The sequence below is a fragment of the Camellia sinensis genome, chromosome 5 (genome assembly GCF_055761805.1).
Source record: "Camellia sinensis isolate YWXY chromosome 5, ASM5576180v1, whole genome shotgun sequence".
NCBI classification, from domain to species: Eukaryota; Viridiplantae; Streptophyta; class Magnoliopsida; order Ericales; family Theaceae; genus Camellia; species Camellia sinensis.
Genome location: NC_138965.1, coordinates 153453946 through 153470014, shown reverse-complemented (window position 1 = coordinate 153470014; position 16069 = coordinate 153453946). Strand labels below are relative to the sequence as shown.

Below are 16069 nucleotides of genomic sequence, written 5' to 3'. Positions count from 1 at the left end.
GAAAACAACCTAGGAAGACCCCACTCTTTAAAATTAAACTTCAGAAGCCATTCCGAATTAAGCAAAAAACGATCTATTCTACTCTATTTTTCCCCATCTTGTGCATTTGACCATGTGAACTTCCTGCCTAACAGAGGCAAATCATTCAACTCACAACTCTCAATAAAAGAGTTTAGATTCATCATCCCCTTATCTCTTCTGGAGCAACCCACCCTCTCACCAATATTTCTAATCTCATTTAAGTCTCCCCCCACACACCATGGATTTGGAAATTCAGATTTTAGTTTGATTAAAGTGTCCCAGAATTTACCTCTACTACTCGCCTCATTTGGAGCATACACATTCAGAATATTGCAATAAAAAGAATTTAGCAATTTACCTGATATAAGAATAAACCTTCTGTTACAACAATTATGGACAACTAATAAGATCTGAAATATCCCAGAATTATGGGGTATGGTGAAAGGGCTGATAAGGTTTAGCTCTAAACTGACAATTAATGGATTAATTTCAAAATCTTAGGGCTTGTTTAGAAACTTGGTTATTTTATTTGACTTTTTAATGTTATTTTAACTTGGTTAAAAAAGTAGTGTTTGACATAATAGTTGACTTCTTTTGTTTTTGTACTTAATTTGATAGTTGTGAGAAAAAAAATAAAATAATTATGTTTTGAATTTAACATTTTATTTTGTTGACAATTTAATTATTTTTTATTTTTATTGACTATTTTAACAAAAATTACTTATCCCAAAATTTTCTTGAGAGACAGACTTGCAAATCAAATTCAATAAGTTTTTTTGTCAGACAAAAGAGTCGATTTTGACAATATTTAATTTCAAATTGTTTCCACAAGTAATACTATATATAGACCATCTCACATCACATTATTACCTACAAATCTTAAGCGTCACAAACAAACATGGCATCCATGCATTCCTCTACTTGCATTTTCTCTCTCTCTCATCTTCCATCTCTCCGTCGCAATCCCCTCAACAACTTCCTCACCCGATACGGTGTGTAGGTCAACTCCTTTCCGTTCCGTTTGCAAATCCATGTTGCCGGGTAACCAACCTGGCAGTACCATACATGACTATGGCCGTTTTTCCATCCGCCGGTCCTTAGCAACAACTCAAAATCTTCTCTCTTTGATCAATAGTTACCTTAGTAACCAAAATACATTGTCTCAAACCGCCATTCGTGCTCTCCAGGATTGCCAACACCTCATCAGCTTAAACCTAGATTTCTTGTCCAATGCCAGCCAATCCATTGGTTTTACAGACACCCTTCAAAGTTTACAAGCTGATGACACACATACTTTACTAAGTGCTGTCTTGACCAACCAACAAACTTGCTTAGACGGGCTTCAAGTTGCGACTTTGCCTTCTTCAGCCATTCAAAATGCCCTTCTAACTCCGTTAAACAATGGAAACATGATGAATAGCGTGTCGCTAGCTCTTTTCAAGCAAGGTTGGGCCCACAATGAGGCCAGACATGGGCGCGGGGGCTGCTGACACAACTATTTTTTGGTGGTGGTGCTAGAGGGGTAAATGTGAGCCAAATGGTGGTGGTGAACCAGGATGGTAGTTGGACCTTCACCAATATCACTGCTGCGGTGGCGGTAGCGCCTACTTATAGCAACGGTAGCAATGGCTATTTCGTGATTTATGTGGTGGCCGGAGTTTACCAAGAGTATGTTACGATTACAAAGCACCAAACTTACTTGATGATGATCGGAGATGGGATTAACCAGACTACCATCACCGGTAACCATAGCGTGGCGGATGGGTGGACAACTTTCAATTCTGCAACATTTGGTAAATTTTTATTTTATTGTATTTTGTAGGCTCTTTTAAGCAATGCAAATGCAATTAATTATATTAATTAATATGAGTTTCATCTCATAAGCAAATATAGGAGGTATAAAATTAGCAAATTTAAGCAATGCAATAAGTAATACCCACATGCAATTAATCATATCCATGTGCAATAAATTTGAAACATTAGTCACTAAAACATTACAACTTCGTTTATAATTTTTCAAAACTTAACATGCTCTGTACAAAATTTCTACATGAAATTTATCTTGCTTTAAGTAACTATTTAAGCAGAGTAATATTTTTTAAACAGAGTAATATTATATAAACATAAAATTTATACATAATTTTTTATAATTATGTGATAGGATTGAGTTCTATTATTTTAAAAATAAAATTGAATCAATTAATAATAAAAAAAACTAGGTAGTCAAAAGAGTAAATAAAAAAGTGTCCTAAAAATAAAGTATATAATATATATTTAAATTTGATACAATGTAAATAATACTTTGAATAAATCTAGTCTATAAATTTTATTTTCTTATGAAAAAATTGTTATCCACAAAAAAAAAATAAAAATAAAAATAATAAAAATAAAAATAAAAATCTATCACTACAAGAAATTAGTCTTTTAGGGACAAATATTTAGAGACTAATTAAATTTGGTCGCTAAAAATAATCTTTTAGGACAAATTTAAACCTATGATAATTTACTTACAAGATTGTAAAAATGATTATTAATATTCTCACTTAATATTGACATAATTTTTTTAATTAGGGACCAAATATTTTCGCCAAATCAATTAACAACAATTTGAGAGCAATTACTTTCATCATTTTAACAATTGAAAAATCAGGACCTCATTCTTCACTTCAGCCCTAACTTGCTCATTCTCTCTCTCCCTCCCTCCGTAATCGATCTTCATTCCTGTAAGAGCTCCAAGGCAAATTGAGCTCCACATTTGAAGATTAATAGTCGTTTTTCAATTAACAATTGAAGATTGAGCTCAATCTTCAATTGTCAATCTTCAATCTCTCGTACCTCGGTTTGCTCAATCTTCAGCCCTAAAGTCGGGAGCTCCAAGGCAGATTGGGAGCTCAATCTTCAAATTTTGGTGCGTCTCTCTCTCTCTCTCTCCGTAATCGATCTCCGAAATCGACCTCCGAAATCGACCTGTAAGAGCTCCAATTCGAACTTTCAATTTCTTATCGTTATCGATCTGTGTTTTACATAGATTGAACTGTTTATTGTATTTTCAATTTCTTATCGTGTTTCAATCTATGTCTTACTTTATTTCTTATCGTGTTTCAATCACTGTTTATCGTAATCGATCTCCGATCTCCGTAATCGACCTGTTTGTTGTATTTTCAGTTTCTTATTGTGTTTCAATCTGTGTTTTGCAGAGACTGAACTTGTTTCTTATCTTAATGCTTGTTGGAATTGAACAATTGTTTACATAGATTGAACTTGTGTGTGTGTATATATGTATGTCTAATCTAATGCGTGTTGGAAATGAAGAATTGGGGATGCGTAAGAGAAAAAGGACACAAGAATATCATCTATTCTCTGATTATTTTTTTCATTTTTGTTATAAATCAATAATGAAATCTACGCCTCAAACAGAATTGCATTATAATAGATTATTGTTCCAAACACACAGATCATTTAAGAAATCAGAACTTGATAAATAAGATTATCAGCGCTTAAAATATCTCCTTGCACTACGAGACACAATTACGTATACTTCACTACTAAAGAAAGGGTCTTTTGAGTCGGTTTTTTGAGTCGGCAAATTTTACCGTCGCAAAAGGTAGCCTTTTTGAGACGGCACAGAGTTACCGACTCAAATACCAAACCTTTAGTGTCGGCACCGTTGGCCGACACAAAAAATTAATATTTGATAGTATTATTTGAGTCGGTTGAATTTACCGACGCAAAAGATAGACCTTTTGAGTCGGCATAGACCTTTTGCGTCGGTAAATTTGTGCCGACGCAAAAAATTAGACCTTTTGAGTCGGCATAGACCTTTTGCGTCGGCAAATTTGTGCCGACGCAAAAAATTAGACCTTTTTGTGTCGGCAACTGATGCCGTAGCAAAAAAAAAAAATTTATAACCAAGATATATATTTATTTACTTGATTATATTTAATAAATATATTTATTTATACATATACTTTTATATTAATATTGAGTGTATATACTATAAATAATATATATCTCATTTAATATCTGAAAGAGGCGTGGTGGTGAAGTGGGTGTAGTGCGTTGACCTTGGGTCAACTTGTCCAAATGGGTGTGTGTTCGAACCTTGGGAGCCTCATAGTGAGAAAATTATGAGTTAAATTTTTTAAAACATTTAACCACTTTTTGAGTCGGCAATCTACCGTCTCAAAAAATTAAAACTTTTTGCGTCGGCAGATTGCCGACTCAAAAACTTTTTGCGACCCCACCATTTTCGTCCCTTGAGTTGCCGTCGAAACGCCGTCGCAAAAAGTTTTTGCGTCGGCAAATCCGCTATTTGCGACGGCAAGCTGCCGACTCAAAAGCCCTGCATTTTAGTAGTGCTTGCTACATTATCCAGTATATTTCCCTCAAAAAATTCTCATTGCAAATACCACCATTATTTAAAAGCTTCTTCAGATTAGCAATTTTCGGGTACACCTTCACATTGCAGAAACTTTATCCACATTCAATGTAAAATGCACATGAGTTTTAGGTTGTCATGAGCAGACAACCTGGCAAACAAATCTTTAAACCAGATATTGAGAAGTATATTGTAAACATTCAGGTGAGCAGTAATTATCAGGGAAAAATTATTTATAAACCTTCATATCATGCAACTGACTTCTTAGAAAGACTAAAAGTTTTGACTATCTTAGGACCCTCAATTTCAAGCAAAGTATTGAACTATAATCAGGAGAAAAAATGGGTGAGGGCTTGAGCTTTACGGCTCAACTGTTGTCACCTATTGCCATTCTCCATCTATTTCTTCTTTCCACAATGTTACATTGTTTTTCCCATCAGCCACGGCCAGTATGTTTCCAGTGAGCGACGAAGAGACCCTCCAAACAGGGGTCTGAAAATCCTTCAAAACCTTACCATCCCATTGATCCCCTTCCTTCGCCACAGTCCACACAATGACTCTCCCATCCTGTGAAGCACTTGCAATTGTGGATTTAGGGAGTCCTAAGTTAGGTGCCCAAGCAACATCCCTAACCCAATCAGTATGGATTTGAAGAGTAGGGAAGCAATCCATCTTCCAAACTCCATTAGAAAGCTTCCACACTTTTACAATATTATCATAATAGAAAATTTTACAGATTTGACATGCCGACTGCTGATTAGTTAGGAGATAAAAAATAACCCAATTAGTGTGATACAGATTTTTATTAGTCAAAAATATAATACCATGGCATATATGAAAGTATTAAATAATGTTTAGAGAGGAAGAAACTTTTGTAGTTATGAGTGTTTTTGTACAAAAAAATTTCCATGCATACTCTAGTTAATAAAGCACTTTTGGTACATGGTCTTGTTCAGTTAGATTTTGCTTTTACATATATGCTCCTATGCTCTTCAGGTTGTAGTGAAGGATGTGCCTATTAATACAAAGGATACAGATGTTATTATAGATAATGGTTACTTTGAGAATCGGCACTCCTTCTTAAGCTTCTGTCAAGGAAATCATTATCAGTTTGATACCCTTCGCCATGTCAAGCATTTCTCAATGATGATCCTTTATTATCTCCATAATCCAACCAAGCAAAGTGTTGGGACCAGCTGCTGCATTTGCCATCAGGATATTGTGGTGAATCAGGGATGGCACTGTGAGATCTGTCCAAGGTTTGATGCTTGTGATGGATGCTATCATAGAAAAGGTGATGATTGTCATATTCATAAATTAATGTTCATCCATTGTAAATTGTGGGTCAAAGAATGGACAGACTCAGCAACAGAAATCTACGCAGGTATGGAGATTTATTTAAATATGCATTTCAACTTTTAAAGAAAAAGCTTAATCACAAGATTATAGAAGTTAAAACCCTGATGTCAAATTTTAATGCTTCTCACTTGCCCAGAGTCTATTCTTGGGTTCAAACAAAATATCAATCCTTTGACCTTCTAGTAGTTGCAGAGGCAAGGGGTTAACGTTTTAGAGGCACATGTCAAAGCTTTTAAAGTATTTAAAAAAAGATCCAGCTTCCTATATTTTTCCAAATTTTTTGTCAGCATCTTGTAGCTAATTGTTTGAGTTTCTTTTCCTTTTGGTTCAAAGATTCGATCTTTCAGTCTTGCAGTACAAAAAATTAATACCACAAGGGGTCAGTTATTTCCACACCACGTGTAGAAGTTTTTGAAGCATTTCTTAAATGAAAATTGTTAAATTTTAATTCTGGTACTACAACTTTTTTGCAATTTTCTATATTACACCTTAAAAGTTAGGGCCCTTCTGGAGGTTGTGCTTGGATTGTGCCTCATTGCTCTTGGCTCTACACATGTTGACTTTTACCATATCAACAACATTTTCAATTTTATATTTTCTACTTTGAATAGTCTCCAAGTGCTTCCTTGGTCACTTGTTGCTCACTTCCTCTGGTTGGAGAATATCACATGGGTTTTCTAGATTTAACAACTTTATAATCTGGTGGTGCAGATGAGGGAAATACTGGATGTTCTGATGCATGCCTCCTAATGTAATGTGACCAAAAGCAGCATCTGCTCCTATCCAAACTGTGTTCTGGTAATAAGGCTTTTCCACCATTCACATCAATGCAATCTTCGGTTTGCTGGGGGCTGTCTCACCCGTCAGAAAACCTGGATGCTGCTGGCATTGCACTCAAAAGATTGAAGGAAATAACAAGAGGTGGTTGTGTTCTTAAAAGGAAATCATAGGAGTTGCTATTTAAGTTGTACTCTAATATTTTTATTTTAGATCTTTAATCCTTTTTCTTTTACTAAAATGTGATTTTATTTGGTGTTAGTGCAATTTAACTCAATTCTCAAGTTTGTGTGGTTCATATAACAATTAAGTACATATATGGACAATTAATCATTGGAAGTAGACTCTCCGTTTTACGTTTTTAATGATTGTGGAATTGGGCTTGTACTGACATTTCATGCAGCTAAAAGATGTTTGTAGTTAGATTTATCAATTCCAAGCTTTGTTTAATGGGAAACAAAATTTGACAATTTTCACAGGTTATGTTCAATGCAATTTTGGAGAACACTTGCAGTGAGCAAGGAGCAAGGATGTCTGCCATGGATAAATTCCAGCAAAAATGCTGGCGAGATGCTTGATCGCCTCACACTTATTATAACAGGTCTCTCTCTCTCTGAGTTTTGGATTATTCTATGTTTGTTGCTCATACATTTAAGTTTGTTTTTATTTTTTTGTCTATCTGATCTACCTTATTACTGTCATTGATAGAACTCGTCAAGCATCTATCACCACCGAATTTGAGTCATAGTTATAAATTTAGTGTGTTTGTTATTTAGAACATTTGATTATGATAACGTGCTTGGATTATGATAACCTTATTGTGTTGATTCTAGGTGACTCACTTTCTTGTTGTGTTGATTATAGCTCACTAATACTTGAAGTACATTGAGATAATGCGTTTTTTCATTATTTGTAACTTATTTGATTATGAATGACTATTGATTATTTAATGAGGTTATGTTGTGTTGATTCTTATTATTTTATTCTTCTTTTTGAATTTTGGGTTGCAGGAATGTCCAAAGGGTGTCACACTTAAGTATAGCTTGAAGCCTCTTGTGCCAAGCCTGTCTGATATAAAGCCTGATATTGATGATGAGAAAATGCTTTTTTAGATATTTTCTTTGAAGAAACTATTGTTGCTATGCTTCATTTGAACTGTTACTACTTCGATTTGAATTTGGAAACTTTCAGTTTTAATTTTTGTCAAATTTACTTTCTATATACTCACTATGATTTGGGAATAGAGTGGGTTTGATATGTGAATGTCAATTTTTTTTTTTTTTAATATGATTGGATGACATTTATATTTTGTGCATTTTAGCTTATGAGATTAGATGATTACAAAATTTAACTTTGATTTTTAGCGACGAAAATGTGTCGTAGAGAAAGTTATGTCTTTTAGCGACCAAATATCAGTCATTAAAAGTGTCATTATTTTGTTTTTTGTGACCAAATTGGGACATTTTATGACGAAGTATTAGCGACCAAATGTTTAGTCTTGTAAAATCAAACATTTTGTGACAATATAAAATTGGTCGCTAATTGTCATTTTTGGGGACATTTTCAAAAATTGGTCGCTAAAGATTTTTCTAGACGCACTTTTAGTGACTTTTTTAGTGACGAATTAATTTTGTCACAAAAACCATTTAGAGACTAAAATAGTAGTTTTAGGGACCAAAATAATTGGTCGCCGAAAGTCTTATATGTTGTAGTGTATACCATATATAAACTTCATATATACATGCATAGCATTTCAAAACCATCTAAACCTAACATTCTTAATAAAAACACCTTCTTGCAGTTGTGGAAGGCCAAGGATTTGGGGCCCTAAACCTAACCATCCGCAACACCGCCGGACCGCAAAAGTTCCAAGCAGTGGCGTTTCGAAACGACGCCGACTTGTCCACTTTCTACAACTGCAGTTTCGAAGGATACCAAGACACCCTCTACACCCATTCCCTCCGGCAATTCTACCGACAATGCGATGTCTTCAGGATTGCAATTTATATCCGCTTCCCTTGCTAGGCCAGTCTAATACAATCACCGCGCAAAGTAAGACCGATATAAATCAAAACACCGGGACTTCAATTCATAATTGTAGCATTACTGCTGCCCAGGACTTGGCATCGAGCAATGGCACGACGCAGACTTTCCTAGGCAGGCCATGGAAGCTTTACTCGACGGTAGTTTATATGCAATCCTTCATGGATAGCTTGATTAATCCTGCTGGGTGGGCCCCGTGGTCTGGCGATTTTGCATTGAACACATCATACTATGCAGAGTATAATAACTACGTACCGGGGTCCAATACTAGTAATCGGGTCACATGGCTTGGTTACCATGTGATTGGTGCAACAGATGCAGTGAATTTTTACAGTCTCTAACTTCATATTTGGAGATCATTGATTACCTCAAACTGAAATCCAATGTGAGTTATGACTTTAAATATTGGTACATACTATCTGATATTGGTTGACATATAATTGTATAGCCAATATTGATAAGTATCTTGATACCATTATTTAAAACTATAATAGGTATAACACCTTTTACTATTTCATTCTTGAATTAATTTTGTTTTCAATTTTCTTCCCTTCCAAAATAAGATTCCATGACGTAAGAATGCCTAGAAAATGTCTTAATTATGAGTTGTAATTTATTTGTTTTAATGTAAACAGTCTCTAGTGTTATTCATGACTTGGCTTGGGAACTCCCACAACCGAACAACAGTAATCAACAGTGTGTACAGTATACATGCTCATATGGTATCTACTATTCCTGTACTTTCTTTCATTCTCAAACTTTTTTTTTTTTTTTTTTTTTTTTATTAGCAAATATTAGTTGTTAGTTGTTAGATTAGCACCTATGAGAGAAAATCTCCCCACTCTTGGCAAAGCACATAAGTGCTTGTACTCCCTTAATTCAACTCCTCTAAGGGGAATTGAATCCATAACCTCCTTGGGACTAAACCCTAAGGAAAGCATGGTGGCAACTAGGCTAGTCATTCCCAAACCACTTGGCTATTATTTTTCGGAGAAATTATTATTGAATGGTATTTAGTGGTGATTTGATAAATTTTTTTAAAATTTATGAAAAAAGTTTATAATTTAAATCACAATTATTATTTATTTTTGTAAATACAAATGTACGTGGATGAAAGGGTAAACGATATCCGATTAATTAATTTTTTGCAAGTATGTTCCGCTTGATGTATTATAAAATGTGAATGGTTCAAATTATCAAAATGAGCCCCGAAATGAGCCCATTTAGCTGCACAACAGTGGCTGCTGTGCACCTCCGCACAGCAGCCACCCCAAATCCGTGAGACATTTAATAAAATATTTGATAGAAATTTTGATATCCCTAACATTACTTTATATCTATTTGAGGAACTCCATTAGTCCATCAATTTTGTTAGGGATCATTAATGAGACTGGTTGGATTTACTTAGTCCATAATTATTGTGTATAAATCTCATATTTTAATAGATTTTTTAGATTTTGATTGGTCAAAAGGGTTAGTACGGATCAGACCTATTGAAAAAATTGTATCACATCCAATCCATAAGCCTAAATCTTACGGGTCATAATCAAACCATTATTAAATTTTACATATCTTTCATTAACATATATTTAATATTTTCATTAGTTATTTTTCTTGTTTACTTTTTAACATAATTCAAGTATTTTGAGAAATTTTTTTATTTTTTATTTTTTATTTAATTTATTTTACATCTTATATAATAAAAAACAATCAAGTAACATATAATACTTACAAGTGGAGGGAGAAAAAACCTTTAAATATTAGACTAAAAAAATAAAGCTAAACATTAGACTTACCCATGCAGGCTCTTACGAGAAGGGCTTATGGGCGACTTAGGTTATAAATCCTTGTTCAAAACTCTAAATCATCTTCTATATGTTGGAACAAGCAAGGCATTCAAGCGAGTTGGGATAGGTCATGGGAATGATTGATCGGGTTAGATAATATCGGATTTTTCATCTACAGACTATTTGCGACTAAATTGTGCCAATTCCATTCTAATGGTTAATAAGATATTTTGACACAACTAATTTTCATATTAATGTCTGGTCACAAAATTTACTTTTCAATCCTAATTTTAGTTTTGTTGATGTGTAAAAAACCGCTTTGTTAAACTTCAGGTTAAATTTGGAATAAAGTTGGCTTTATTTTAGTAAGGCAGTTGACTTATTATTGGAGAAGGAATGTTGAGATGTTTAGCTGAAAATTAGTTTTAAGAAACCTTGTGATTTTACAATTATAGAGTTGATCTCCTTAGGGTCGGCTCAACTACTTGTGTGGCCTAAGGTAAAAAATTATAATTAGGTTATTTTTGTTTTGTTTTGTTTTCTTCTTTTTTTAGGACCAAGAACATATTGAAATAGAATTTATTGGAGGTGAAATAATACAAATTTGATGAAAGGATTGGAACTCTTTTTTACCAATTTTTTATTTTTTATTTTTTATCAAATTTAAATTTGATACAAGATTTGGTAAAGGATTGGAGATGCTCTAATTCAATCCATTTATTATTTCATATTATCATGTCTTATTCACGTGCCATGTCAACAAACTTCAATTTTAGTTAAAAATATAAATGTATGAAAAAATTAAAAAAATTTCCTATAAGTTAAATTTAATGAAATTAATCTATCGAATGAAATTATTCATAAGAATATTTGATGTTAACTATATTTTACTTTTTTAATTTATGAGTCTAAGAGAGTGGGAGATAGACTTTTATTGGTTACACAAATGATAGGAATCTTTACTAAATAGTGATGGTGGACAAAGAATTGGTGAGCTACCAGTATCTTCTCTGGGAGTATTAGCTATCAGTGAAGATGAAGTGATAAATGGGATCTCCTTAGGTAGGGAAGGAGTAGCCAGGATTGTAGGGAAAGTAAATTGGGCTGAGGTAAAGGTTAGATGAGGAAGATATGGAGTTAAGCTAAAGGATAAAGATATAGGAATGCTTTGCCTTAAAAAATGTATGAAAAGTGTAGAACCAGGAAGTAGAAGTATTGTCTGGATTGGCTCTAAACTTAAAGGCACTTTAGTGTCGATTTTTTTTCCTCCTTTTTGAGGGTGCCTCTAATTGTCTTTCAACTTTAGATAAGACTGAAGAAATCTTTATCGAAGGAGGAGGTAGAATAGCTGTTGCTGCAAAATAAGAAATATGAAACAATGTTAAGTTTCATTACTGAAAACTTGGGAAGGGAAGTTACTAGAGACATAAAAGGAAATTACAAGTTTCAGAAGTGGTAGCAATGGTTGGAGAACTGCGAATGGCATAATGTTCGGCAGTTTGTTTCCTTCTTGCAGCTTTTCTTTGGAGTGCATTAGCAGCAGCAGCTTCATCCATTAGTACTTACTACTGTCACCTTTTCTCAGACCTCTGAAATACAATGATTTCTTTGGAGTGCTCCCCTTCCACTACTTTGGCAGCTGCTTCATGAGTAAAGTCCCCGATAAGATTAGAGGGAGAAACTGTTATTTTCTTCCTTCTTTTCAATGGTATCTCTTTCTCTTTTTCTGTTTCTTCATCTTCCAAGTGAGTTTTAGGTGTCTCCTCCTTAGGATCAAGCAAAAGTCTTCTTTTCCTCTGTTGTTGTTGTTTGCCTTTGAGGACATTCAAAGCCTGAACTCTCTGAGGAGATTCTATTTGTGAAGGTCCTGCATTAAAAAAAAAAGCCATAAAGTAGATGAACAAGGCATTATAAACATCATAAAGAGAAAAGAAAGGAAAAAATAGAAATGCGTGCCTCTCTTCGAAGCAAGCCTGATGACTCTAGGAAAAGGAGGAGAGGCAGCAAGAGTAGTCTCTGTGACAATAGGAGCAAGAGCTTGGATAGCAGGGGCAGCAGAGACTGTAATAGTTGTCCAAGTCTTTTTGGGTTTGGCTTGAGTGGGCACATCTAGTCCCACTAGTAGATCTTTGGGAGGTATTGCCAGGAGCACCTCCATATTGGCTGTCCACCAATTTTGAAATGTTTTCAAAGCTCTGCCATGTGGAGTAAAGGAGGTGAATTGAAACTCGCTTAACTCTTGTAGCAATTTGAATGTTGCTTCTTTCAATTTGTTTTTGGGTACCTTCAAGTCTCTAACTGTGAGATTGGTATTGGAAAGGTTACAGAGAGGGACATGGATTCATTGAGTAAGCCTAAATTGTCTAGCAAATTGGGAAGGATAGTAAACTCAGCTATACATTTGTAAGCTCGAAGATTCAAAGTACCAATGAAAAGCTCCCTTGGCAACAGGATAGAGGTCCGCATATCCTTGTGTAATGAATTAGAGCACTCTCTATTGGCCAAAAATGTCCTGAGCTAGGCTGGTCCTATATTAGTTTCGAAGGGGCAAAAGAAGGAAGGAAGTGGAGAAATTGGGAATTGATGAAAGAAAGTAAAATAGTAGACAAAGATGGAGGGATATAAAGAAATCCTAAAAAATTTCTCTCCATAAGTAGTGGGTTCTTGCACCAAAAATTTCAAGCATTTGGAATGTAGACCAGTGAAATATGGAAAGAGCCAGAGTTGTAATGCCCATAGAGGGCCTCCTTGGTTGACATCCAAAGGTTTCTCGTAAAATTGAGAGCAAGCTCTATAAACATGGCCTAAAACATAAGGAGCCAAGGCTATCCTCTTCTTCGAGGCAAGAGCCATGGCAAGTGGGGAAAACTCAGGCATAATCCGCTGAGATGAAGTGCAAAAGAGAAATTTACATAACCAGTACAGAATGAAGGGAAAGAATTCTTGATTGCTTACAGGACCTACCTTCTTGTTTTTAATTCTTACAAAATCATTGAAGGAAGAGTTCAAGGATGGGATGGTGAAGTTGACTGGAGTGTCTGGGTAACTAGGCGAAACGGCAACACCAAGTGGTGAGACCCCCAAGAGATGGCAAATATTAAGAATGGTGGGGGCCATCATACCATACCGAAATTGAAAAAAAAATTAAAGCCGAATTCTAGAAACAAAGAGCTGCAGGAATCAAAAAAGGATCCTCAGGAATAATAAACCTGGAAAGGCGAAGGGCATCAAGGATACAAAGCTCTTGTAGATCTAATTCTCTGGTTGGCATAACTCTGTCATACCACTCCTCCCATTCAACCCTCAATGTGGGCTAGCAGCGGTGTGGACGATTTAACCTCCAACTTCCCCAATCAAAACCCCCTTCGTAGAGCAGGTAGTGATCCTCTAGACGAGGATACAAAGTAGGAAGTTGAGCCGGGGCTTCTCTGAAGATGGGTCCTAAGACGTATTTCTGTTGTTCATTATGGCGAGGAATAAAGAGGCGACCATCTATGGCACTCGGTTCACGGGGTTTGAGCTTGGATATCTCTTCGTTGATACACCTCTTTAAAGCCAAGGATGGACTCACGCGCTCCATAACTGGTACTTTTAGGGAGGAAGAAGCCATTAGCAAGAGTTTTTAGCAGATGAAGCTGGGAAAAGAGTAAAGAGGAGGAGAGAGCAGTAGAAATGAAAGCGTTTGTGTTTTCAGCAAACGAGTCAGATAAAAGCGCGAAGGGAGAGGGTTTTAAACATTTCTGTTCGAAAGATGCCCCATCTATCTAAATGGGTAAAAAGACCTGAGATAGATTGTTTGGCTAATGTTGGAACCCGTATAAGTTTAAGACGTTCTCCTAAAATTTGTGAGGGTCCTGAAAGTGCAATATGAAAAGTCTTTCTCAAGGTTGATTGTTTAGAGACACATCTCGAACAATCAAATTGGCTTCGAAAACAATTATTTGGCTTTGAAAGTCAAGATTTGGGTCCAAAGCCAGATGTCAAACAATCAACTAAGGCTTCGAGAGCGGGTAATTGATTTCAAAGCAAATTTCATACTTAAAAATGTAAGAACGCTTAGGTTTTGTCTACTTCAAAGGGATTGGTGACTTGCTATTAGGTTTCTTGTAAAGATAAAATCCTTCGACGTGAACTTTGAAGTGCTCTGCAGCTAGAATTTGTTTGTTTTAGACTTCAAAGTTACAAAATCAGCATTTGGTTAAATAGTGAAAAAACCCAAAAGGGCTCACTCTTTAAGAAGTAAGCAGTATAATTCCTACGAAAAGTTTCCATACTTCGAAGCACATAGATTGTGTTTCGAAGCAGAATTGGTTAATTTGAAGCTGTTAGTTAAACAAAAATAGACTATGTTAACCATATAATTGGAACATAAAGCAAACGTTGCCCTTTTTAAGAAAAAATTCCACACTTTGGAAGTTTTTGAGTTAGGTTTCAGAGTAAAATTGGTTGATTCAAAGCTTCTTTGAACATAATAAGGAGTTAGCTCACAACAATCATACAATTAAGTATACAAGTATAATATAAAATCAGATCATGACAGATGAATTTGAGAAGCCCAGTTTTATTGATAAGTAATATTTGCATTGGGAAGACTCATTTGGCTATATTCTCAATTTCGTAAAAATAAGCGATGGACAAAGTTACAAGATCATGAAATTTAGTCCAGCAAAACTCAATAAATATATACTCTTTTATTAATCTATCTTCTATCCTATCCAAATTTGGTTTGTCTAATTGATGAGCCCTTAATTGGAAGAAGAGTTGTTGGGCTTTCATTTCAAATTCTATTTGCTTAAGAGCCTTCTTTGTCTCATCCATCTCCTCTTCCTCATGTGCTTTGCCCATAATGGCATATTCTCCATACTCTAAGTCTGGGTTTTTGAAGTTCTCATATTCTTCGAGGAGATTCTTTGCCTCGTATTGAATTTGGATTCAAGCAGTAACGGTTTCATTCAATAGTTCATTGGTAATAGAAGCATTGATGTGCCAATTGAGTAGGAGGGGAAATTGGTCCAGGAAAGCATAGAGCTCTTCATGGGCTACAGGGTTGAGAAGATGGCTGCGAGAAATAATGTCACAAGCCCATAACAGGTTCTTGTGAGGAATATCATCTCGCAGGACTTCGAAGAACAAATGGGAGAAAGCGGCAAGCAGGGTCTGAGCCCTATATTGTTGGTAAGCAGTTGAAGGAACTGGAGCTTGATAAGAAGCGAAGTGTTGACTCTCGAAAAGGATGGGCCTTAATTCCTCAATCCAATTTAGGTTGGAGGGCAACAAAGGAGGCGTAGGAACCTTTCTGAATGAAGATGGGAATTCAGGTTTGTTCACACACTCAAGCTAATCAAAAAAGCAAGGTTTTTCTTTTTTGGCTAGGAGTGCAGGACTGATTCCTAAGGCTTTATCAGGGTGTGGAGCCCTTCGCACCATTCGAGACGGCAAAGAAGAAGTGTGCCATACTAAAAGCAAGTTGTTCTCAAGGCTACGTAGACGGTTGAAAGGCACGTATAGGTACACTACAGAGTTGCACATGGAAGGATGGACTACAAGAGGGTTATCGAATTCAGGAAATCGATGATGGATACGCTCCCTCGTCTGAGGTTGAGTAGGAGTATGCCAAACTCCCCAGCCAGAAGCTTTAAAAGAAGAAGAGGAAGCAGCAGTCTCATCCCATGCAGAAGGTTTTGTGGCAGAAGAAGAGCTTCCA

At 35.5% G+C, this 16069-nt stretch overlaps 1 long non-coding RNA gene and 1 pseudogene across 2 annotated transcripts; both read left to right on the top strand.

Annotated features, from left to right (window-relative positions):
- Nucleotides 1-449: 449 nt before the first annotated feature.
- On the top strand, nt 450-8941 carry LOC114293800 (putative pectinesterase/pectinesterase inhibitor 20 pseudogene; annotated as a pseudogene).
- LOC114293792 (uncharacterized) lies at nt 2642-7844 on the top strand. Of its 2 annotated transcripts, XR_014330340.1 has the most exons (5): nt 2642-2929; nt 5396-5783; nt 6470-6679; nt 7015-7136; nt 7546-7844. It is a non-coding gene; the product is annotated as an uncharacterized LOC114293792 (long non-coding RNA). The 2 variants fall into 2 exon arrangements; XR_014330339.1 differs by having other exon boundaries at nt 5396-6679.
- Nucleotides 8942-16069: the final 7128 nt, after the last annotated feature.